Here is a 26,232-nt window from a genome sequence, read left to right on the forward strand (position 1 = left end):
ACCCAACTTTTCTTGCGTCGAAAGAGATGATTTTTCCTTAGATGATTACAAACTTTTCGCTTCGGACGAGTTTTTCAGAGCTTGAAAAGACAAACGCGCTTTTGAGAAATATTTAATTTCGAAAATATTTATCGAGGAGGATATTTATTTTGGAAAATATGAGAGTGAATTTTTAAATCCTGGGTTTTCAGAGTAATCGATTTTCTCGTTTCATTCGTTCGATCGTCGACTTTGGCCGACAGCCACCGAACACGCACGAGCAATCGTCGACTTTAGCCGATAATCACCGAACACGCACGAGCGATCGTCGACTTCGGACGACTGTGTTTATTCTACAGGCGAACGTCGCGTTGAAAAGAGTTTTGGAAACGTTTAAATTTCTAAATAGAGGTTATTATATTCATAAGTGTTAAAATAGATAATTTTTATATCAATATGTAATAGGTTAATAGATTCTCGTTATATCATTAATTAAATCAATTTACCCGACATAATTTTGAATAATGAAAACTTATTAACGATTAAACGTTCACGATGTTAGATGCTTAATCGTTAGCGATAAGGGTAATTGAATTAACTCACGTAATTGATGATCAGCGAAGATAGATGTTATTTAAACGTCTGTATTAATCTCCTCACCTGCAAGCAATTAAGAACATATGTTAAATTTACAAGAATCAAGTGCACAACACGTGCCACGATATATGCATTAAAAATCAAACAGTTTCTGACATAGATAATTTTATCTCGCTTATTTAAATATTTTAACGTGGCAAATGTTTCAAACTCGTAACTCGTAAGTATTTCAAATAACATATTTCGAATTAGCAAAACACCACCAGCTCATTAAACAAATTACATTTGAAATATATACGACTCAATTACCAAACAATATGTACTAAAACAAATCCACTCGAAAAATCATTTTAAATTCCCCTATACAACGCCATTAAAAATTAACGAACTCGTGGTCGTATTTACTAATCATTCTATGGAAGAAGCAAATTGTCAAATGCTCTCACTTCTAGTTCAAACTCGAGTGCTCAAAATTTTCATCGATTCGAGTAAATGGATGTCCAATGTTCTATCCGGAACGAAACCTATCGACTCTCTGTACGCGATGTCCACCGTATAAGTTTCGTGACGTTATCGTTTCGTGAAGGAAAAGGTTCCGCTCGTTCATCCATTCGATTCCAAAAGAAGAAAAGAAAAAAGAAAAGAAAGAAAGAAAGAAAGAAAGAAAGAAAGAAAATAAAACCGAGAAAATAAATTGCTACAAGTGTAAATCTTATCTTGGCCCGTTCCAAGTTTTCTCGGTAATTGACTGCAAATTCGAGGAAGCATATCTCGGTTGAAACTCGAAAATATTTGAAAAATATTTCATTTACTCGTAATCGGTCGATCTGCTCCCTCCCTCCCCTCCCCCGTTGTCTCCATCCTGGCGCGGCGGCAATCAACGAACGCTCATCTTTTCCCGGGTGGTATGCACGGCCGATCAGGCGACTAGCGTTTATAAAAGAAGCACGAGGCTCGCGTGTGAGCCTCGTTCAACACCGGCATCCCGGCATCGTGACAAGCCCTGGGCGTTGATCGTCCGCCAGAAAACCAGTTCCCAGCTCTACTGGTTTTCTGTGTCGACTCTCTCCGTTTTACGAAGACACGAAACGCTCGTGAGCGCCTTTAAGCGCGTTCCGCGCCGCGTGTACCGTTTTCGGTATCACAGTGGAACTCATTTTCGAGGCCAGCCCCGTCTTTTCCCCATCGATTTTCGAAATGTGGGGGAAGGCGCCTCGAATCCGCTTTGTTCCAGAAGCGTGTCCAAAAGTGAAGAACACGAGGCGAAAAAAAGAAGAAAAGAAAGACGGTTCGACGTTGAATTTTCGTCGCTCGAAAAACGTGCGCTTCCCTCCTTTTCGCTGCAGGAAAAAATTGAAGTTGGAAATTTTAAAGAAGGAGATTTGAATTTTCCATGAGCGGGTATTTAAGGATTTATTCTTTCGCTAAAGCGAATAAAGAATCAGAAAAATATCCGCGATAAAGTGGTTCACGATCACCTTTGCATACTTTACGAGGCTTTTATACCTTCTTATACAAAATTCATTGCCTTTTTAAAAGTTTCGTAGAAAAAGGAGTACGCGAGTTCCATTTACAAAAAAAAAAAAAAATTTCAAGACCGCCCCAAGACGTCTCGTGAAATGTTCCCTCTATCCGCATCAAACCGTTCAATTTCGAAACAATTTCCTGATTAAAAATTCGAAATTCCAAATCAACTTGTAATCTTCCCGATCTCGCAACGAGTAAAAATAAACATTTCGAATATATTCGTTCCTCCTTTAATTATCGGGAGAAAAAAAAAAGAAAGAAAGGGAACAAACGCGCAATAACTCAATTCGGTCGAATTCCAATGGAAGCGGTTAAAAGTGAGGCCGTGTAATAATGTGCGAGCCAATGGTGGACCAGGTTCGATCAGATTCTCCACCGCTTTATTAGGCTACCAGTTATTATGATAATGCCATCGTATCGACCATGTCCCGAAAAGGGCAACGAGAGAAGAGAGAAGAGAGGAGCGAACCGGCTCCAAGGCGACCGCCTCGACGATATTCAAATCGTGACGAAATCCTCGCGAGTGGAGGGAAGCCGAGAGAGAGAGAGACGCTCGACGCGGTCACGGCCGCTGATTTACGATAAAGGCGAACGGTGGCCCGAATGGTGCAAATTAGGAGTCATAAGTCATCATTTAGGTATCCGATGCACCCTGTGCGCGTCTCGTGTGGAGCATGCGATATCCGTACGAGCGGTTCCTTCCTCGGCGAGAGAAGAAAATTGCATCCTCGAACGAGAGAGAAAGAGAGAGGGAGGGGGAGAGAGAGAGTAATTTTCGTCCATTGGAGAGGAGACTCGGAAGGATTCCGGTGGCGGTTTTCAGCGAGCTAACGACCCGCGCTTCGAAATGGAAATGGAATGCAAATCGGATTCATTGCGTTTGAAAATTGATGAGTCGTCTCTCGCGTCCTCTCCCTTGAAAGGAAACAAGCCGCGAACGCGAGCATTCATTCCGTATCGAGTATTAATCCTCTCAAGGATTTAATGCAGTGTATCCCAACCTTTACTTTTTTTTTCTTTTTTCTTTTTTGAGGGAGGGAAGAGTCGTGAAACGAATCTGAACCTGTTTCGAATACTTTTCTATACCCTCGAGTGTAATAATAATGCGGAATGGTTTTTTTTGATGACGACGATATACTTTTTTTTCATTGATCGTTCTCGATATCGCGGAAAATTATTTTGGACGGAGCAACGAGGATGCTTTGAATCGGGGTTTCGACGATGATTCCGTGACCTTGAGATTCGTAGACTGTGACGCAGACTGTATGCAGTTTCAGTCATGAAAGAGCTCCATTCTCGATTTTCTTCGTTGCATTAAGAGGCGATCGCGAGATTTCTCAAAAAAAAAAAAAAGAGAGAGAGAAAAAGGAAATGAAGAAGAAAATACAGCTTGCAAATTGCGATAATACCGCTTTATATTCCTCGAATCAACGATACTGTTGATTCAAATTAAAATCGATCATCCTCGGAAATTCGAGCTCGAATCGAAGAAACAAGACGCCGAAATTCTAATTCTAATTCCAATTCAACTACAAATAAATCGAATAAACGGTGTTCTACACGAATTGATATTCAAGTAGAATCCCGTCGAGGCGGAAAACGAAATTTATCGCGAGGGGCCGAGCTCGATCGATCGATTCGGTCTCGAAAATTGGCGAATCGTACTTTAATGACACTATTAGAATCCCTGAATTCGCATTCTGGGTCACGTGTCGCAGTTTCAAAGGTGAAAGGGCTCGAGAGTGGCTTCATCGTATAGCTCTATTAGAAGCACGCGATTACAGGCCTCCTTTTCGAAACGAAAAAGAGAGAGAGAGAGACGAGCAAGGGAATTAGGCCGCTCAGATTGTCGGGTATGTTGTCGGACGGGTTATCTTACAAATGTTCGATCGAAAACCTGCCCTGGGTAGGTTACAGACGTGTTTCTGTAACGTCGAGCCACGAATTCCTGCCTCACGCGGCATAGTTTTTTTTTCCTTCCCTTATAGGGAATCGAAACTTTGGGCCGCGCCTCCCAACACGAAATACGTCAAGACAGAACATTAATATCTCATCGATCGAATTCAAGGCCAATTCAACTTCATTTCCCTTTTTCGAGAAATGAAAATCACCGAGAGTCGCCACCGCCTACGTCCATTGATCAACCTTGAGACTATATACCGCCCATCAAGTATCTCAAAGACGCAAGAAGAAATACAAATATTTATGTAAAAAATGATTGACGAAATAATCAACGATCCACGCGTATATCTTACGTAATAAAGCATCCACGGCCGCTTCAATCGCGAGCAATATTTACGTATCGTGAAGAAGAAGAAGCGTGGAAACGCACGATGGTCCGTCCCGATGATCGTCTTAGACCCAGATTCGGGAGAAGAGTACTCAAAGCATTCCTGTTCGCCGGCTGAAAAGCGGGGACAATCGTTCGTTGCATCCTCGTACGTTGACTCTCGTACGTTTCAGAGGAGCAACCGCCGCGCCTTCTCTCTAAACAAGTTATAAATATCGAACGAGACACGCAACGCTCCTCGACCATCGTGCATATATATATATATATATGCACGAGCTCCTTCCTTCCTTCTCCCGCATCTGCATAGGACGTGCAAACGATCGTGTACACGGGTGTACATCGGCTCACAAGTGTGGGCAGATCGCGCGAGCGTGTAATACCACTCGTCGCGAGGCGCGCGTCATTCGTATAAATCGCTGTTTGATATCGCCTTCGGATCGAATGCAATTATCCGCCACTCGAGGTATGTAGTTACCGCGCGCAACCACGGTAGCTTGGCCGGCAACGGATGTGTAATTTCACGGTGGATATTAAGAATCGGTGAAAATTTACGGGAGAGTGTGTTACGGGTAGATACGTTTGTCGATTCTTCGAGATTGGAGATAAATCGATTTCTCGGTGAGAGTGGTACTAGCGCTAGGGTTACCGAGCTGTCGTTTAAAGCGTATTGGTACGGTTGAACTTCTGTAACTCGTGGCAATTTTGCGTTCAAGATAATTGATTATCGCGTCGAAAGGGACGAGTCTTTGTAAACTTGAAACGATCATTTTAATCATCCTGCGCCGCTGTGTTCGAGATGAAAGGAGGAATTCGAATGTAAAATGTGACGTAAATGGGAAAATATTAGGATTTTTATTCCCCTCGAACGAGTGAATTGAAAGAAAGGATCGGGTGATTCTACGTACGTTCGTACGCGTCAATTGTATGCGCCAATCGAGCGAGTTAAAGTATCGCGACGCTGCTCGAGTAACGGCGTGAATCGTCAATGAACATGCGATACAGGTAGTGCAATCGAGTATATAGCTTACAACGATTCCACGCCACACATGTGACAACAATTGTCTTTTACTTATTCAGATAGCAGCTCTGTTTATCTACGGCTACACTTTACTATCGTACCACGGTAGCAACGCTAGTAGTATTTACAGTTATGCACGAACACGAACGTGAACAGCCGCTAATCCTTGCTAGTATTCTCACAGGAATATCTTTATGGACGTTTAAGTACCTTTTCTCCCGATTGGGCTGTTCGAAAATATTTTTTTCGGCAGCTGAAAGATTCAAAATTCCATGGAACCTCGCGGCAACGATGATCGGGCGCGATTTTATTGACGAAAGAAGAGAAAAGAACGACACTGGATGTGAACCGACCCGTATGGAGAGCGCAGGAATCGAGAATAATGCGTATCGCGCGCCATGACCCAAATTCGATAGCCACGAGGTCCGAGGGGAACGAACGAGTCGGGGGCCACGATTGAAACCTTCGCTCCAATGTCATCGGCTCGATTCAACCGGTCGACACCGGTGTCCGCCGTCTCTGATTTTATCGACGCATAAATCGTCCGAGATTACTGTTATTCCGCTATCGACTGTCGTTACGCCGCATCCATATACCGTGTCGTCGAGCCACCCGCGTTTTTCCATCCACCGCTCCCTACGATAAATTTATCATCAACCGCTTGCGAAATTGCCAGCCTCGTAATTCGACGAGAAACAGTCGGTAATAGGATCGGCTGGCAGAGATGGAATATATACGAAGTACAGCGGCGAGTGAGATTTTTATGGAAAAAGTTTGCCTTGTCTTCGAAGGGGAAACGCGAACAATATCTTTGAGTATAATTGAACCTCGAGCACATAAAAGTTTAAAAAATACTCGTAAGAAAACTATCGATGTAGAGAAGATGGATAGCAATTTCAATTTACGTCAACGTCTTAAAAAAGTGTATACACACGATATAGTCCAATTGTATTATACCACTTTCTCAGAAACGTACGTATGAAAACATGGAGTAAATAGCAATCGGGTCCAATCGAGCGAAACTTTCCTATTAGTATCGACTTGGATTTCCTGCCAGCACGATACCTGGACGAATAGAAACTCCAAGTCGATAAAATAACTCGAGGCGTCGGAGGTTGCACGATAAATCGTGTCAAGAGCCGCCACCGTTCCTCCGACCAAGAAACTAATAATCCTTCGCGGCGCGACCGATTTCCCTGGTCCGAGGAAGGGAGCAGCTCGACCGACCGATTCCACGATTTCAAACCACTTCCTCCTTCGATCTCGCCAACGATCCATCGTTAATGATCCATCCGTATTGTACGGCTTGCCTCCGCGTCGTTTCCATTCCACCAATCGTTCGAGAGCATCTTTGCCCGCTAACAACCGTTACGTACGAGGGCTATTTTCTCCCCTCCTTCTCACTTCCTCCAGATTCGTCCTACCATCTTTTCCTTTCTCTCTCTCTTTCTCTCTAATTTGCATCGATCGAGGACTCGACGCTTTTCCTAAATTCCAATATTCTCTTTCTCCAGGTGCATTATCATTATTGTCGACTTAAACCTCGTCTCGAAAATGCTGGTAACATCGATTGGCTGCATCGATTCGGGAACAGTAGTCCAACGGCAGCTCCTCCGATTTTTCTCCTCCCCCGAAAAACAGGGAAGAGAAGAGAGTAAACGGCGACCAGCGTAGCACGATGCTAATGGGAGGGTAATCTATCCCGTTGAAACTGCTCGTAAATTTCTTTTCCTCGGCGCGAGCCCCCGATAAACACGGGAATGCGGAAGTAAGGTGGCCGCGCTTCGTCGAATGCCCGAGTGAAATCGGCATGAAAACCGCAAGGATTTTATTTAACGCCGCGAAAGAAGGCAAGTCTGTTTCGGATGTATACGTATACGGCGTTGCGGTCGGCCGAGCCGCTGGTCGCTTTCAATTATCGTTCCGATTCGATCGGTCGCCGCGTAACCGCAAGATTTTGCGCGAACCGATTTGCTTTGTTTTCCGAATCCAACGCGTCTCGTTCCCTTCGATCCAACCCCCGCCTCGTTAACTCTCCTTCCTTCCACGGCTCTTTCTTCCACGAGCCTCGTTGTGAATCGAGCCACATTTGTCGACCGATTTTTCCACGCGTCGTTTATCAGTTTTTGGGAGGGAGTTCTTGGAGCGACTCCTTCACAGCGTGGAGCAATTCGGATCTCTGACGAACCGAATGTTTTGTGGCGAATATTGTTTATTAGAGAGATTGTTGTTTAACAATTTTGGGGTTATTTATTCGCGAAACTCTCGATCGGTAATTCGTAGACGATTCTTTTTCTCTTCTCTACGATAAATTTGTGAAAAATCAAAGATAATAAAAACAGATAATCGTTGTACCAGCGTTTCGGTTAAAAAAGACGGTTACGCTGCATTTTTCCCCCTCCACTCTCGCCATTTCGAAACGAGATAAATTGGTCCGAATCGAGTGTACACGCGTTTTTAGGGGCACAATAAATCTCTGGTATCGTGAAGCACTTTCAACATCTAGAACCAGTTTTCGAATTTCCATATCGGGCGCAGTTTCGAATCAGAATAAATCGCGACGAGCAATTTTCAACGGTAGAATTTTCCCAGCGCGAATTCATATTTGACTTTTCCTTGCCCTCGAAAGAGAAAAAAGTTAATACTTTCTGCAAACTGTAAAAAAAGAAATGTGCTTGAAAAATTATATCAATCGATGCCAAGATCATATCGATACCCATTCGAGAGAAAATTTCGACCACCCGTTTAACGTCCGTCTTCGCTCTTCGACGCGATATTTCGGACGAGGAGTTCAATCGGGCAAATTGTGCTCCGACTTGATGGAACTTACTTGGAAGACTTATATACGAAACATCGAAACAAAAGCCATGGCCCTCTCCCTCGCCCGTGTGCAACGGGCAACGTGTGCGAATGAAACAGCAGAAAAGTGGCCTGAAAATGGGCCAACGGATTCGCCGGTAGTAAACCCGGATTGTAAACGTGCATTTATTATACGGAGACCCGGCGAGGGTGAGGGGGAAAGGGAAGTGCACAATGGAGAACCTCGGGGACGCCTCGTTTCTGCCGCTTTTTAGTATCGAGGTGACAATGTCACGTCGAGAATTTACATCCAACTACTAGGGGGCTCTCCTGAATTTCTGCCCTCCTTACGATCCAGGTTTTTTTTCTCTTTTTTCTTTTTCTTTTCTTTTTCATGACAGCGCGACCAGCAACCGGAAACAGAACGATTGCATCTCGAATTTTATTGTTTTTACAATAAAATTCTTAGGTGGGTCGGTTCGATGGATTTTTTAACGATCCGATTATCTCGCCGGTCTTCTGCGTTAAATTTTTATCGGTTGCGAAAAAGGAAATACCGCACGCGTGCCTAATTTGATTTATTTACAAAATGGAATTATGAAACGGAAAGGAATCGAACTTTCACTTTTATGGTTTACCATGGTTCGAAATGACCGTGAGTCGAAGTTGGGGAAAACGAGTTTTAAGTTTAGCCAACACATCTTGGCGCGTAATCAATGACCGATAACGAACTTCCTGTTTAGACCGCTAACGCGTAGTCCCACCCACGCAACGAACAATTTCATAGATGGTTGATTAACAAATTACGAAACGAAATCACGAAAATAGCACGAAACAAAATTATCCGTTATTACTTATCCTCGAATCCAACCAACTAATATAACTCAACGTTTCAAATCAACGCGTTCGATTGAGAATGAACTTAAAAATTGGCGACTTCTTGCACGTTCTCTCTCTCATCTTGGAAAAAACTCACCTCTTCGTTGGCGATCGACCATTCTCGAAGGAAAGGAGCGAAGAAAAAACGCTGTGGAGAAGAGAACACGGCTCTAATAGTCCACGGCTTATAAATAGACGAGTATTAGTTATTAAGTCGGATAAGGCCGCGACTCGACTGTTTATCTCGAGGCTTATACCGCGGCGCGGCTCTGTTTGCGGCGCAAATTAGTGTTTGCCTTCGCGCGCACCTTTGCTTTGTCGCGTAATTGTGTTTACTATCGGCCTGGCGCTAATTTCCACCCGTTACCACCGGGCCAAGGCGTCGCACGCGGCGCCCCCTCGACCGTCGTCGCCGTTGCCGAATGCAACGAGAGAGGGGCCAACGACCGGTTCTCGATCGCCGATGCACCGTGCCACCGATGCGATGCTTTATTAAATCACGCGCGGAGGATACGTGTTCCCTAATCCGATATTAAATCGGTCCACGAATCGACTGCATCGATGCTGCGTGGTATCGGGAAACGCGAGAGAGGAGGGAGGTGAGAGAGCGAGGCGGGTTTGGAAAAAAATAAAAGTATCTCGAGGCAGGGCGAAATAAAATTGGACGTTGTTTCCGTCCGGCTTTTGCGACGGGATGACGTTTCGCCAGAGTTTTGAACGTGTAGGGTTGAAATTCGAGATGGGATATCTGGATTTTATGGAATGGAATTTTTGAACGATGCTCGATAGAATTTGTGATAATTTGTTTTATTGGGTTTTGCGTTATAGGTGTTATATTTTCGCGAGGGATCGAATGAAATTCCAAGTAGAGCGGAATAATATTTGATCGAGAATTTGTGATGTAATTTGTTTTATATATATATATATATATATATATTGTACTTTTGCGATGACGTTTTGTAAGAGTTTCGAGTATAGAGTCGAAATTCGAGGATAGAATAATGTGGAGGATTTTGTACGAGTGGAAAAATTGTAAAAATATCGTTACGAAGAATCGTTAAAATCGTTATCGTTAGATTTAATTTCCTTTTCGGAAAGGTAATTAGTCATTGTCAAGTATTATTATTATTTAGATAAACGATTCTTCGATAAGCACGAATAATAAAAAGAATAAATAAGATAGGATTACATTTAAAAAAAATACGTAATTCATAAATTTTTTTTCAGATGCAAAGAGTTAATGGGAATATTAATGCGTATTATAAAGTTAAAAATCAATGAAGCTATCGATCATAATTAACATTTGCAAGGTGAAGACGATGAAAAGATTCAGAAACAAAATTAATTATCCAACTGATTTAATCAAACTCGTTAAACTAACTATCTTTGACGTGGATAATTCATTTATTAGTTACGTTAAGATACACGTTTGAGATCATTTATTACACATCGATGTAAAATTGTGCCAACTCTCAATCACGATTGATGTATGGCACGTATAACCAGTATCGATTTAAAATCGATTAAATCAAGCAGCAAGTTTTTCACAAGAATTGACGGCAAATTGCGCGCACGAATGTAACGCTGCTTCCACTTTATCACGATCCCCGTTACTATAAATAACCCTCTTCTTCCAACAAGCGCGCAACAATCAATAATCAACAAGCACAACTTAATCTTAATTAAGTTTCCAATTTAGATTTCCTCTCGCTATCCCCGTTCTCGCGCAAAAATATTTTTAAAAGAATCTATCGATCTAGAAATATCGCAAAGAAATAAGCGCGATCGATATATATACATCGACACGAAATCTAATCCAAATCTATTTTCTCGTCTCGCGCGAAAAATTTTCAATGACTAGGAAAAACAAAAAAAAATTTTTAAAATAAAGAAAATCATCAACCTGGAACCGACGTATCCAATAACAACGTTTTTCCTCAACTATCGTGATCTTGGGAAGAAACCGTCGACCAGCTCGAAAAAAGAAAAAAAAGTGTGGAATGGAGGAAATGATCTCGTCCAATCTGGAATCGCGCGAACGTATCGATCGATCCGCGAACGTTCTGGTAACGTTTCCTTGACTGTCGTCATCTTAGGGAAAAAATTGTCGACGATCGAAAAAAGAAGAAAAAAAAGAAAAAATTCGGAATGGAGGAAACTGTCAATCTGGAATCGCAGCCGGTAGGTGTGATTGGTAGACCGATGGAAGACCGCGAAGTGCCGCGGTGCAACCGCAATGCATTCGCGGCTTCGCCGGTACACCGGCAATCACAATGTCACAAATGCTAGTCGGTCGCCATGCCGTTAGGTTCACCGGAGGGCAATAACCCAGCCAGCTAAACTTATTTAGAATAGCGTATCGCCCACCAACAGCCGCCCAATCGACTCGATCCAACAACCGGCACGATACAACGCTGTTGCCGCGACGAGATCTCGCTTCCTTTTTTTTTTTCTTCCCTTTTTTCCCTTTCTTCCCCCCTCCCCTCCTGCCCCCCTCCTCTTTTTTTCCCTCCTCTCAACGTTCAATCGTTCGCCTGGGATTTAACTCCGATTCGTTCGCTCGACATCGCGAATGTCGTCGTACGATGATTAAATCGATGATTACTTTCGATCGAAACGACCGATCCATTTGATGATCCATTATGACGATCGTGAAGGTAATTACGATTTCAATTCGAAATCGTGCAATTTGTTTTCTACGATTCGTTTTTTCTCTTTTTTCTTTTTTTTTTTTCCCGGTGTTGAAATCGTTTCGCCACCATCTTCGTCGCCATTTTTTCTTCGTTTCGACTTCGTTCATCGCCGCGGGGGATTTCGATTCGATTCGAGACATTTCAACGTAATATTTTTACCAATCAGCTGTTACAACGATTCGACGTTAACGTTTAATCCGACGCTGGTTTCCTTGAAAAATCCAATTAATCGCAGGGGGAAGAGGGAAGGTAAAAAAAAAAAAAAAAGTACAATCAAAGTGAAAGTACGTTACAAAGGAAGGAAACGGTGAAAGAAACATTGGCGAATCGCCACGTATACGCGCGACCCAGTATCGAATGTCAATAACTCAGCGAATGATTTCGCGTCAATCATTCTAGCTTCCGGCTGGAAAGCATTGGAGGGTCGTTGATCGGTCACTTCCTGCACGGACTGCATTCCAAACTGACTCCTTTCGCCGGCTCTATGCGCTCCGAGTTATTAACTGCAAAGGAGGGGAGGGGATCGGAGAGATGGAGATTGCCGAGTTTCTCGGCTGCTAAACGAGATCTAGATTTTCCTCCGCTTGGCACAACTGTCACGTAGGAATGCCATTTCGCAGGCCTCCACCAGCCTTTAGATCCCCTTGATATTCTATCCCCATGGATCGTTGCGTTGCCTCGTGTTCCAAACCACCGCCCGCCATTCCTCCTCCTCCTTTCTTCTTCGATCAAAATCCTGCAGGAGGAAAAACGCGTTTCGACGCATCCTTGTTATCCGCTCCACGGCACGCACACACGTGTATATATATATATCGCCAATAATAATCGAATAGGATTCGATCGATCGTCGTTTCGTATCGATCGTTAAATTCTTTACACCTCCAAGCGGAAGAGTATTATTATACGAAGTATCGATTATCGAAAGTTTCCGTTAGGTTTCTGCTGGGACGAAGAATGTCAAGTATCAATCGTAAATTTTAAGCGGACAATTCTGCACGGAAATGTGCAGAATCGTCGATTTCAACCTCTGAATAATTCATCATTTTGCGTCCCGCGCGTCAGTCATCCGATCTTTCTTTCCCCTTTTTCCAAACCTTCCCCTATCAACTATTCTCGAACGCTACTCGACTCGAACAATAGAATTATAACCCGTATATACCAGAGAGAAGTATATTTCCGTAACCGGTGGTTGGATCGAACAATTCCGCTTCCGAAAAATCGGAATATAACCCGTGTAAATTAGCCTTTTCTTTTTCTTTTCCAATTACACGCGGAATCAGAATGACCAATCTCCCCTCCCATCTCCCACGATCGCTTTGTAAATTTTAATCGGAGCACGGAGTGGCCGATCTTCGACTCGAGGCCCCGTTTATCTCCCGGCAGCGCCAACTGGCGAATGCTAAGCTCTCCCGCGATCGCGGATTTACGCCACGAATGGTGGAGGCTCGAAGGGAGACGTCTAATTCGAGCGTAACCGAACCGCGTTATATCACGGATATAATTTATTTCGCGGATAAAGAGGAAGATGGGGAGGGGGAGGAGAGAGAGAGAGAGATATCCGGCACGTTCCGAGGCAACGAGCGACGTAAAATATTTCACGTCGGGATTGGAAGTGAGGAAAGAGCGTGGAAGAGACAGCAGGACGCTTCGGTATGGGAAAGGAATAGCGGAAGGTTAGGAAGGAGAGCTGGCAGAGAGTGGTATACAGGACAATATTATCGCGCGATACGATCTCAGATGCCTGGCTAGGCCTCTTAGGCATGTCACATTGCAAACAGTGGACAATGAGGCTATTGTTGCTGTATAATGGCCGTTCGCGACCTTACGTGGCCTCTTTCTCTTCTTCTTCTTCTTCTTCTTCTTCTTCGTCTATGGGTATTCGCTCGATCTCGCTGCCTTAGAAGCACCCTCTAGTTTCCTCGAAATAAATATATAGGATAGGTTTGACTAACGTAAAGGTTTGAAACTTTCAATTATTACCGATTTGTTTTCGTACAACTCGCCACCATGGGAACGTGGACTTGGAAACTTGTCGACGATCTTGGAAACCGCTATCTCGAGCAAATACATTCCAAGTGTTAAGAAAAAAAAGAGGTCAACTATCCTTTGCAAACGTGCTCATCGATCTCTCCGTTCGAACGGATAAATTCCCTGTATCACGATCAAATATCCATCCACTTTCGAACGAACTTTCGATTATACGCGACACAGGAACGTGATCGTAAATTGGTAATTTATCCACGGGCAAAGGCAATTTTGCCAAGTCGGTGCGGCCATCACGCGATGAGATCCCAAACTCGCAAACATTTTCATTAAAGAATCACGGCGCGAGCGCGCCTGTTTATTATACCATCGGGGACGATCTCGGCTGTTAGTCCAATCTCCTTATCGTAGCGCGCCACGGTACCTCGTTACAAAGGGAATTATTTTATTCGTAGAACGGAGCCGCAAGTACTATCGTAATAATGGGCAGTGAACGATCAAAGTGCAACGGTCGCTGTGCACGCGGCATCGTACAAAGCGAGACGTTGCGAGAACCCCTTGGAATTCCTCTCTGATGTCTGTCAGTCACTCTTAATTTACGGCGATAGCGGAACGCCGACGGCCCACAGGTAACCCCATCGAGGTGCAACGATGCCACCACTGCCTTCCAGATGAAAGGCTAAGTATGCGGGAATACTCGCATTGATAATTGCCATTCAACTTAACCGTACCACTGGATTTTAATTAAACTCGCCGACTGCAGCTTTCGATCACTCTCGGGTTTAAACTTCCCCCGCGCTTCGATCGCATTTTCGAGCAGATATCCAAAATTTTCTCCTTGCACAACTCTCGATCCCAGTGAGTAAAATAGTAATTTTCGAAGCGCGAGCACAGGAAAGAACAGTACAGTCGATTACGTCATTTCCAAATCCACTCGAGGGAAAAGTCTCTCCAAGATCAACAATCTGAACAAATTTGCGCTTCTTCGTCTCCTGGGTGCGCGAGTACGTGTACGCTTGACCCGACGAGTGCAACAAACTACGTGAAATGTGACTCGAACTGTTGCCTCTAACGCTCGCCAATCGAAATCACGTCTCCTTTATTTATATCTGCTTTTCGAGCGCGCCGAGAAGAATCGAGGTGAGCACGCCGAGTTAAAAAAGGAGGCCGACGACTCGGTCGAAGGTCGCGCACCTCGTTAATAATTTGCCATTCGCTAATTCACCATCATTGTCCGCACGCGATATCTAACTCGTGGTTCGCTCGTGGGGGAGGGCGGGAATAACTGGATATCCGCTTGAGTTTCGTAATTGCGCGAGTGCGCTTGTGCGTGCCAAGACGCTCGACCGAAAGTGCAACGTCTAATTTTCCATTTAACCGGCCAATGCAAACTTCGGGCCCGAACCGGCAGAGATTCTCTGTTTGCCCGCCAATTACGGGCTCGAAGGAAACGCCGGGGGTTGGAAATAATGCGGATCAACGCGATCGACGAAGCGACGATGCGTCTCGTGAATGACGCAGGGATCGATGAAATTAAACGAGTCCTCGTGTAAATTAGATTTGATTAACGTTTCGTATTCTCGATCGGTCGATCGTTTCTGGATTTTTCGAACAAGATGAGTAAAATTTGTACCGGTGATGGTGAGATAGATTATTTGATTAATATTTAATTGAGACCGTTAATTGGGATATTTAAATTTTCCGAGAATCTGTGCGTGGATGGAGAGGAGACTTATATTCGATATTTCGATATTCGTAAGTCTGAATTCAATCGATATGACGAGAATCGTCGATCGGGGATGAAACAAAAGTGGCTAAATATTACAGGAGCGTTTCGTCACGCCAAGTTTATCACAAATTTAATTAAATTCACGCCAACGTTGACGGCAACGAGTAGATGTCCAATCCAGAGTGCAACGTTTAATTTTCCAATTAACCAACCAGTGTAAACTTCGGCTCGACACTCTGGCCAAGATGATAATCGCGAGCTCTTCGATATTTGTCGAGCAATCCAGGTGCGCACCGCCTGAGAAAAAGTGCGGGATTACACGGATCGCACCTCCTCGCGCTACTACCAAGGAAAGAAAGTTTCTTTTCCGTCAATTTATCGACCTCGTTTCACAAGCTTGAATGAGAATTAATCGGCGAACGAGGTCACTGTGACAGAGTGCACAATTCGAGAATACGGAAAAGTCTTTTATATAACGAAGACGCTTAGATGCAAGTTCCATCCATTTTCCAAAATTGCTCGATTATGTTAACCCGAATGTACAAACGATACTTGTAATAATTCAAAAAATCATATATCCTCGCATCATTATTTAAAGCGCTGAACCAACTAAAGGGATTGGAAATTGTTCGAATATTAAAAAAGTGGATGGCAACGAAAAAATGGAAGAAACACGAATAGAAAGAGAATAATTCGTGCCAACAGAAATAATGTTCACGATACCGTTCGATTCCCCAAATTAAAACACGACTAAAAAGGATTGGAAATGGTTCGAATATCAAAGAAAATCGCAACGAAAAGAAATGTATTCGATTGCCTGAAATTGTTCAGTCAAACCATTCCAAAATCTTCCTCGTATCTTTACTTAAAACAACTGACTCGATTAAAATAATTGGAAATCGTTGGAATTGAAGAAACACGAATAGAAAGAGAATAATTCGTGCCAACAGAAATAATGTTCACGATACCGTTCGATTCCCCAAATTAAAACACGACTAAAAAGGATTGGAAATGGTTCGAATATGACGAAAGAAAATCGCAACGAAAAGAAATGTATTCGATTGCCTGAAATTGCTCGATCAAACAATTCCAAAATCTTCCTCGTATCTTTACTTAAAATAACTGACTCGATTAAAATGATTGGAAATAGTTGGAATTGAAGAAACACGAATAGAAAGAAAATAATTCGTCCCAAAAATAATGTTCACGATACCGTTCGATTCCCCAAATTAAAACACGACTAAAAAGGATTGGAAATGGTTCGAATATGACGAAAGAAAATCGCAACGAAAAGAAATGTATTCGATTGCCTGAAATTGTTCAGTCAAACCATTCGAAAATCTTCCTCGTATCTTTACTTAAAACAACTGACTCGATTAAAATGATCGGAAATCGTTGGAATATGACAAGAGTGAATTCTGAAAACAGACTCGCCCCGAGAAAACGATTAGTATTTAATGAAATATTCACGCCAGTGTTGGCTCCGTGTATCGGGCTTACCAAATTACAAATGTAAACCGTCTTTCTCGTCTAGCCTTATATCTGGCCAGGACCGGAACCCCTCTCGTCGAAGGGCTTCGTAGGGCATTACTCTGGTAAGCCTGACTTGGCAAGCAGATCCCGCGGGTTACAGTTAATTGGCTTCGGCGCGTTCAGCCGAGGACGTGTGCACCTATCCCCCTCTGTGTAACGCATGCACCCGTCCGATGCAAGCGCATGCACACACCGAGATCGAGCAACCGCACGCTCTCTCTCTCTCTCTCTCTCTTTACGCGCGACACACTCATTCACAAGCCGTGTGCACGTGTTTTGCCGCGTCTGCTTGACTGGCGGGATCAAAAGCCATTACTCGACGGTGGTCACGTTGTTAACGGAATTTTCCTTCCTTTTTTTCCTCCCTCTTCTTCTTCTTCTTCTTTCCGCGTCACTCTTCCTCGTCTTCGAACGCGACACGACGCGTTCTAATCGAATTACACGGAGACCGTTGCCGTTATCCAAGGATTTCGCGGGGACGGGCGAAGATTTCCGGCGTAACAAACCGTTTCGTGCCGTTTATCCGGCTGTCGATGCCGGGATACAATGTTTTGAACCCGACTCCCGCCGGCCCGTCAATCATCTTAATTAATTATCCGTTTAGCAAGCCGTGAGGCCAATTTTCTGCGCCGCGATTATCACGCTTGTCACGGGCTTATCCTTCGCCCGAGATTACCAACGAACGTGGAAGAGAACGGAGGGCACGATCCTCGAGAAGGCGTTAATACGCGTCCGACCATGCCGTGGAATTAAACGTGTGTGTGTGTGTGTGCGCGTTGCGTGGAAAGTGATCGGTGCGGAGGAGCGGAGAGGAGCGAGAGATCATGAGAAAATGATTGCCCCCTTTCACGCGGCTGCTCGTGAGCCATCGTTGGAAATGAGACGGTCGGTTCCCCCTTTTGCAGAGAGGGAAGAACGAGTTTGCACGAGTTGGCCAAGTTGACTTTTGTTTTTTACGACCTCGAGATTCAATCCTTTTTCTTTTTACGAGACTTCGCGCTAAATTCAATTCGGATAGCTCGTCTCTAATTCGAGCAATTCTCGCTGAGAGATTAATCCTCGTTCGATGTATACAGGGACGATTTAATAGAGAAGCGTTATTACAGTTTGGTAAAAAAGAAGGAAGGAAAAAGAAATAGGACGATATCGTGTCGTATATTTAGGAGGAAAGGAGGCAAGATGTAAGGGCAGTTAACATCGCTTTTGAACGCGGTATTTCACAACGCGATGCAATAATCGTAACGCTTCGTACGAGGAGGAAGGTTTTATCATTGAAAATTATTCCGCGAAAGGTAGGGAAGCGTTTGGATATGGTAAAGAAGGGAAGGAAGTAAGTAGGATAACAGTCGGGCGGGAAACGATGCCGCGTTTCTGCGTTCTCAGCGCGGAGGATCCGAGCATTGATGCGAACCGAGCCACGGTGCAATAACAGTAAAACGGCAATATTGTTTCCATGCGAGCGTAGAATGCATCCTCCGTCGGATCGTGCGTACGTATACACGCGCATACACATATATACGCATGTATATATATAAGGTAATTTCGCGATGGCTGGATTTTTAAAAAAAACGCTGTCTAAACATCAAGGCGATAACTTTGTTTTTGTATGCAAAATGATCCGTCGTTATCACTGCTCCGTGACCAATGACGATATTATATTGAAGGTAAACTGTGTACAAAACCATTATTGCCGTGGGATTTAACGACGGTATTGTTTTTCGAGTTTCTGATGAGAAAATCAATATGTAGTTTTGCGAATGTTAAAAATATGTGTGTGCAATTGTCGTTGCCGGAAGAACGAATTCGAATAATTTTCATTGACAAATCTTTGTATCGACTGTATTTAGATTGTAACGCGCTGCCTTTCGAATTTATCGATCGTGGAGAATCATATCGTAAATATATATTTTATGAACGTTAAGATTTCGACAACTCTTCATCGGCAAATCTCTTTATTATTCATCGGAAAATGAATATTTACGACACCAATAGTTTTGAAATCCATCATATGCACGTATAATTCGTAATATTTGTGAAATAAAATGCGAATAACGATCTCTCTCGTCGTATCGCTCTGTATCTTTCTCTGTATATCTCTCTCTGTATATATCTCGAGGTTTTTAGACAGATCACACCCTGGACATCGGTATTCCTCGCGTTCGATTTATCGGTCGTAGTTATCGACGTCACGCGTGTTTCTATCGTTCCCCTCGTCTATCCTTTTATTTGTTCATCGAACGATGAACGAGCCGCTCGATCCTTTCTCCCATTCGAGTTGATCCGTACGCGTGAAATGGAGACTCGTTGCTGGCTTGACGAGAAGGAGAGTTGAAAAGGTGCCCCATCGCCAAGGGTTTTGCAATACGTACATATACGTCCAACATGGCCACCGGATGTGCTTCAGTGGATTTTACGCTTAGCCATCATGGTGGTTGAACTCTGCGACCGTGTTCTTGTACGGGGATTGACGTGGTGAATGGTCGTTAGAAACGTTCTCCGTTTTACGAGCTGCGATGCTGATGGTATGTACCGAAGTTGTAAGAGGATAGAAACGTCTTCTTATTTGTGAGGGTGATCGACGACGTCGATCGGCGAGCTTTTTTTCCGATTTTTCCGCGTTTAACTCGTTTAATACGTTCAAACGGATCCAAGTTAATTTTTAACTTGGCGCGTGTGAAACGAGTCGTAAGAAAAATGAGGCGCGATTAATTCGAATCGAGCGAAATTTTTAGATTCGCGGCGATCGATCGACGTTTGCAAAGGCAATTAACGGAGGAAACGTTTTTGGAAAGTTTTTGCTAAGTTATTATGAGGACCAGGCGTGGAGCGGCGGAGAGCAATGTAACGGGGCGAAAATAGTATTGCGAAGAAGCCGTGGCTCGCCGAACGGATAAACGGAATAATATTTATCTAGTCAAGGAGGGTAAACAACGCGTGAACCTTTCAAGATGAATAAGTGGCCGCGCGAACGGTGTTGTATCGATCACTTGGATAGAAACTGGGTTAACATGGCCCGTCCATCCCTCTTCTATCCTCTTACCATCCCACACTTATCCGCCCATCTCGCAAATACAAATCCGAGTAACTCGCGCCGCAACGAGGCCGTCACCGCGAATCGAGAACTTGCCCGTTAAACACATTAAAACCCGACCGAGCCGGGTTTCGACATCATCGATTAAACCTATCGGCGAGGTTCAACGAAATAATTTCCCGATTTAAATTCCCGCTGTTTGCCGATCATCACACGACCAAGGATCCCCATTTTCTCTGGCTTCTTAAGCACGTGAAACCCGATTGCGAGACCCGCGTTTGTCATCGTTTCGATGCTTTTACGCTTAATAAAGGGGTAATAAGGGGAGAAGAGGGCAGAGAGGGTATCGATCGTTGCCGGCGTTATACGTTATCCGTTCGAGAAAAATAATATTTGACAAGTTGCGATATTTACGATTTGAATCTTTTATGCGGTGGATGGAGTGGATGAAAAGGGAAGAAGGAAAAGTATCGATCGTTGAATTTGTAGATAAATTGTTAAATTTGTTGAGAAAAGTTATAGTATTTTCGATTCTTAATAGGAATACGACGAGGTAGGATATCGATCGTTTGAAATTACGAAATTACCGTGTCTCTTATCGTCGGGAAGAACAATGTTTGAAAAGTTATTCACAGTTCGGATCGTTTTCGGCCTATCCTGATATATAATTCAACGTGTATTTTACTTTTCACTCGATGAACTGTGCACTTATCGTGCAATAAATTCTCCACGTTATTCTACATACGTATACACGGCTATTAAGGTAAGGTCGTTTCGCTTCGTAAATCTATTATAACGAATATCCGAGTATTTGAAACGAGTTGTAGCAATGATCGATACCGTATCCATTACCGCAATATCCTAAGATGTCTTGCATACAATGTAACTCCCAATAACCTAATGGTATTACACGCGCACAATGCCACGGAAAATCGATACGCGTTGCTTAAAAGAGTCGGAACGTGGTAAAAGAAAGGTAGTAAGTAAGAAATTGTAGTCCATATCTCTCTAAAGTTTCTTAACTTTAATACCACAGGTTTTTATGATCTGTTCGGATCATTTATTCGAAATTTCCTCCACGTTCGATAACAAAATGATCGTACGATACATACACGATTATCTGATAAATATACTCGATCTTCTCTTAGCGGCCCCGAATACCAAAGTCCCCAGAGTCTCGATTTGAGTTAAGATAAAAATAAAAAAAAGAAACCTCTCCTCGTGAATAAATTAAATCAACGCGACCGGTAAAAAAATCAAGCTGAAAGCAACAACAAAACGTTCGCTGCCCCCTCCCTCGCCCCATTGTTTCCCCGAAACGAAATCGCGTATCGCGCTTATCGCGTGTATATGAAAACGCACGAAAAATGCATTTTCATTTTCCATGGATCGTAGAAATCCATCATTGGCCTCGGTGTGCACGAGAGGAAAAAAAAAAAAAAAAAAGAACCGTTGAATTGACAATTAAAGTCGCGCGGCGACGAAACAAAACCAATCCTTGCTGGCGGAAAATGCGGGATCGAAAACAGCAACGAGGGGAGGAGAGGATGGATAAAACGAATAGAGATAAAAAAGGGGGGGAAAGGAAGGGAAGAAAGAAAATTCGAGAGAGACGAAAAGTAGAAGAAAAAAAGGAAAAGAAAATTGAAATTGGCGCAATCCGACGACGATTATTCCACCCTCTCCGTCACTCCCTCTCCCTCCCTCTCGCCACGATCGAGAAAATTAGGTAGTCAATTCCCTGGACCCTATTTATCATGGTGGTCAGCAATTTCGATAACGACATCGATAACGCAATCATAAAATTGCGGTGGCCGCGAACGCGCGTGTAGCTGCGAATTATCGCGCATTATCGCCCATATACCCCGTTCACTTGCCGGAACCCCGTAACTTCGCCAACTAATTATTTAACCGTCGCGTCTCGAATTGTAAACCGCGGCAGGGATTAATCGGATTGGCCATTTGTCTACGAACTGTTACGAGAGGGGGGGAAAAAACGGAAGAAAGATCATCGATCGGGGAGAAATTGAATTGGTTCGCGACAGAAACGATCGATTCGTCGAGTTTTTCTCTCACTCGTTTTTTTTCGTTTCTATTTTTATTTCTCTTTCTCGAAGAAAGGATAAAAGGAGGGAGAACGAAGGACAATTTCTCCCCCCCCCCCTTTCTTTCATATCGATAATCTTGATATTCTTCGTCGAGACAGAACATAATAATACTTGGATGGAATCGAAATATTTAGCGAGGATAGGTTTCGGAAAAGAGATATTTCGAAGATCCTTAAACTATCGTTACGCGCTCGGTTTGCCGGGGATCGTGATAAAGACGGACAGAGGGAAAAAAGAGAAAGAGAGAGGGAGGGAGAGGAATAACGAGGAAAGGAGAGTTACGAGGGGAGAAAGGGAGCTCTACGTAAATTCGCATTACCGGGGATCCCATTGAGCAAAATTGGTTGGTCGTAAAAGCGCGAAAGCCGTGTCAACCGTCGAGATATGGAATCCCCTGGCGGGGGTGAGGGATAATATCGGTATCGCGAGGAATCGTCGAGTATACGACGTCTGGAAAAAAATCTCCTTTCGTAAATAAAAGCTCGGCAATGGAAACCGTCTCCCCTCCCTCCCCTTTCTTTCCCTTCGATCGTCCTTGGACCGATTCTTTTTAAGGCTCAGATCGAAGTTCGATCTCGAAAGATCGTAAAATAGTGTCTCGAGGAAGGAGTTCCCTGATTAATCTGGGAGAAAACGCGGTATATTTCTATCACGGTATATCGATCCAAAACCTGCGTTAGCGTAAGGGTACAGAATCCTAAAGGATATAACATAAAAATTTTCTTCTCTCTCGCAATATGCGTGAACTGATTACGATTTCTAACTACAATTTAATTTATCGTTGTAAGTGTACGAATAAGCTAGATACACGCTACAGATAAATTAATATCACATCAAAATAATTAATAGTTTCGAAAATATTTCACGATGATTATCCCAACTTGGACTTAAATGAAAATAATTTGTACGATTTTCAATATTCAAATTATAACTCTTCCACGCTATTACGTAGCTCGAGATAGGATGAGGATTGTCAAGAAAGCAGTTCAGAAAGTGGGAGAATAGAGCCTCTCTCTCGTCATCCCGCGAAACTTCTTTCCAACGCGAAAGGAATTCATTTGAAGGATCCATCAACGCGAGTGTCTCGTTGTTCCTCTCACGACGAATCGTCGAAACTTGGAATAACGCGATAACGAAGATGGGGGAGGGGGAGGAACGGAGACGAGAGTGAATTATAACGCGCGTCATCTCCTCCCCTTCCTCTCGTCGAGGTCGAGAAGTGGCTATTTCGAGCGAAGCAACGACCGTTTCTGATAACGGGGCGGATAACGGGTTGACGTCCATAAACCAGGTGCAACCTGGAGTTATCGGGAGAGAATGCAAAAAAGGTCGGGGGAGTGTGAATGTAAATCAGAATGGGGGACCCTCCGTGGGAAGGAAAGGGCAGCTCGCGTTCGAGTTGGGCAATTAGAGAAACGGCACTGTTCGAGATAAAAGAAAAAAAGAAAGAAGTTTATTCCGTGGTTATTACGATTTAAAAGGCGCGTGAAGTTTGCTTAAGATTTCGTATTTTCCTTTCGTGCTTTTCCACTTTTGTCGCGTAGATGGGGCGCGTCAGCCGCGCCTTTATTCCGTGCCATCGCCCCATTTAACTACTGGAGAGCCCTTCCCCCCTCTCTCCTCCAGTAGATGTGTGTCTAGCTAGCGGATGGGGGGGAAAAAAACAAAGGAAGAAAGAAAGAAAGGAGAAGAAAAGGGGGACAGATGTGGTCGCAGATCGGAGATGAGGAGGAAGAAAGTAGGAATAATGGTGGAGAGGGGGAGAGGATAGAGATAGAGATAATCTAATTTGCAATCCGGTCTCGGATCACGCGGCGGCGGACGCGGAATTAATGCCGCCGAGGTGATCCAATTTAAAATTCATTATCCGTCGATAAAGCTTGAAACCATTATTTCATTTGCGCAAGATTAACGGGCGCACTCAGCTGGACAAATACACCGATCGATGAGATTACGAGTGCGCATTCCAGAATCTAATAAATTACCGATCGCTGCTACTCGTTCGCCCGTGTAACTCCATTTTCGTGTTCACCGCGGTATCACGGTCACCATTTTGCGTTTTACGATACCGTTCATTCCCTATAAATTACACAAGAGGGGATGCTTCCTGCCTCCTTCTCCCCCTCTCGCTTTCTCCCCCTTCCTTCGCTCGCGCTCGCCCGAGAGTGCGAGGATAATTCGCGTTACTTGCACCGTTTTATCGGATAATAATCGGCCCGTCTGTTTAACCCTTTATCACGGGGATTTATAATGGTACAACGTTACGTTGTTATCGAGGAAATGGATTATTCGTTGGTAACTGAAAAGGAATTAATTCCGAGATTTGTAACGAGAGGTCGTTGTGCAAGAAGGAGATCCCTTCGTCGAATATCTTTTAGGAAAGTGAAAGGCGGGACGACACCTTGGAGACGCGACTTGGAAATCTCTACAATGCGAGCAGCGTCATCATCCCCGTGGACGTTTTATGGGGTTATACGGAGGCAGGGTTCTTTGGTAAGGGGCTGAAGAACGAGGAGGGGGTTGAGCTCCTCCGTCGCGAGGAGTTATTGATTCCCTCGGGTTGGGCCGAGGTACTGGAGGAGAAGAGATGAGAAGGCGTATATATACGCCGAGTTCGTCGCAGCTTCCCTCGAGGTCTCTTGCTCCTACCTAAGGAATACAAGGAGACGGAGAATCAAAGTTTTGCACAGTTTTGAGAAAATTCCTTTTCTGAGTTATTCTCCACTCTCTCTCTCTCTCTCTCTCACGAAAAAAAGGATCGAAAAGATTCGTCTCGTTCTTAAAAACTCAATCTCTCGTTTAAAATCTGAAACACGCGAGATATCTCGAGAATGATCCGTGGACGGATAAGTGGACGGTCGTTTCGCCGAACGGAATAAAAATCCACCCCGAATCGAATGGAGAAAACTATTTGCCGAGGTCGAGGCGGACGCGATTGCCGGTGGAACATTTTGCCCGGGGAGAAGAGAGAGAGAGAGAGAAAGAGAGGAAGACGGAGAAAGTGGATGGTAGTTTCGAGCGGAGCGGAGAAAGCGGAAGGAGAGAGCGAGGAAGGGAAGAACGTGGCGCAATTTTAGCCTTTTACCCTTTTATGAATTCTAGAACTACCCCGACGGGACTGCTCCGGGTTATGCGGTTATGCAAAAGCTGAGTCAAGCGCGATCGGAATTACGCTTGGCGGCGGGCAGCAGCGATAAAGGTATACAGAAATTGCAGTTTCTAAAAGTTCTCAGCCGGCTCGATGGAAGGGGTGAGTTTAGTCACCGACTGCGACTTGCCTCCTCCTCCTCAACGGTGCCTTCTTTGTGCAAGCTTACACGCTTCGCCGGTAAAAGACTCCGGAAATGCGACTGCGACGGCGAGAAGAGGAGAGAAAGAGCGAGGAGAGGTTGAAGGAGAAAGAGAGGAGGTTGAAAATCGAAGGGGGTTCTACTCCTCGCTGTTTTAGTATTCCAACATCGATCCCGATATGTACATATATATATATATATATATAACAACGACCCCTCAGCCCCGTGTATTCCCGATGTCAGGGAAGTAAAGCCCTTGGCAGAGAGCTTCCTGCACGATGTGCCCGAAAGATTACGCGTCGGGGAGGTTCTCTGATTTCAGAGGGAAGGTGATCGACTCGTGTATACCGATTATTCGTTGAACGGGGCGATTAGTAGAGGCTTTTAATCGTGAATTCGAAATAACGAGAGCTCGGTTCGATTGAATCCGGGACAAGCTTTGAACTTAAACGGGTGTTTGGAGAACGGTAGGAGAATTGTATATTTAACACACTAGGATGCGTGAGCGGCATAAAGATTATAATTGATTACACTTTCTCACTTTTACCCTCGTCATTTTTATCGCGTCTAATGATGAAATATATTATTATTAGCGAGGGATTAGCGTCAAAAAGGTAAGTATCTCGTTACGAGGCAACGGATGAACGGAGATGGAGACAAGAGGAAGCCTCCTTTTCCTTCCTTCCTTCCTGTCCTCGTTTAACCTCGTGTTCGCCAGAGTTCGTACACGCTCCCCCGTGGAACTTAAGGTTTATCGACGAAAGGTTGCTTGGTTT

General features: G+C 44.0%; 1 protein-coding gene across 5 annotated transcripts in view; it reads right to left on the bottom strand.

The window, feature by feature from the left end:
- The window catches only part of LOC107996075 (protein split ends), a 299,963-nt gene that overhangs the window by 216,981 nt on the left and 56,750 nt on the right, over nucleotides 1-26,232 (bottom strand). The window contains exons 1-2 of one of the 5 annotated variants that reach the window (XM_062074004.1): nucleotides 9,187-9,263; nucleotides 583-639 (exon numbers count right to left, since the gene is read on the bottom strand). The exons of the other annotated variants lie outside the window; for them this stretch is intronic. The gene's annotated coding sequence lies outside the window, so the exon portion shown is untranslated. Of the gene's footprint in view, nucleotides 1-582; nucleotides 640-9,186; nucleotides 9,264-26,232 lie in introns of those variants that run through there. 5 annotated transcript variants of the gene reach the window in all.

Source organism: Apis cerana, linkage group LG4 (genome assembly GCF_029169275.1).
Source record: "Apis cerana isolate GH-2021 linkage group LG4, AcerK_1.0, whole genome shotgun sequence".
Taxonomy (NCBI): domain Eukaryota; kingdom Metazoa; phylum Arthropoda; class Insecta; order Hymenoptera; family Apidae; genus Apis; species Apis cerana.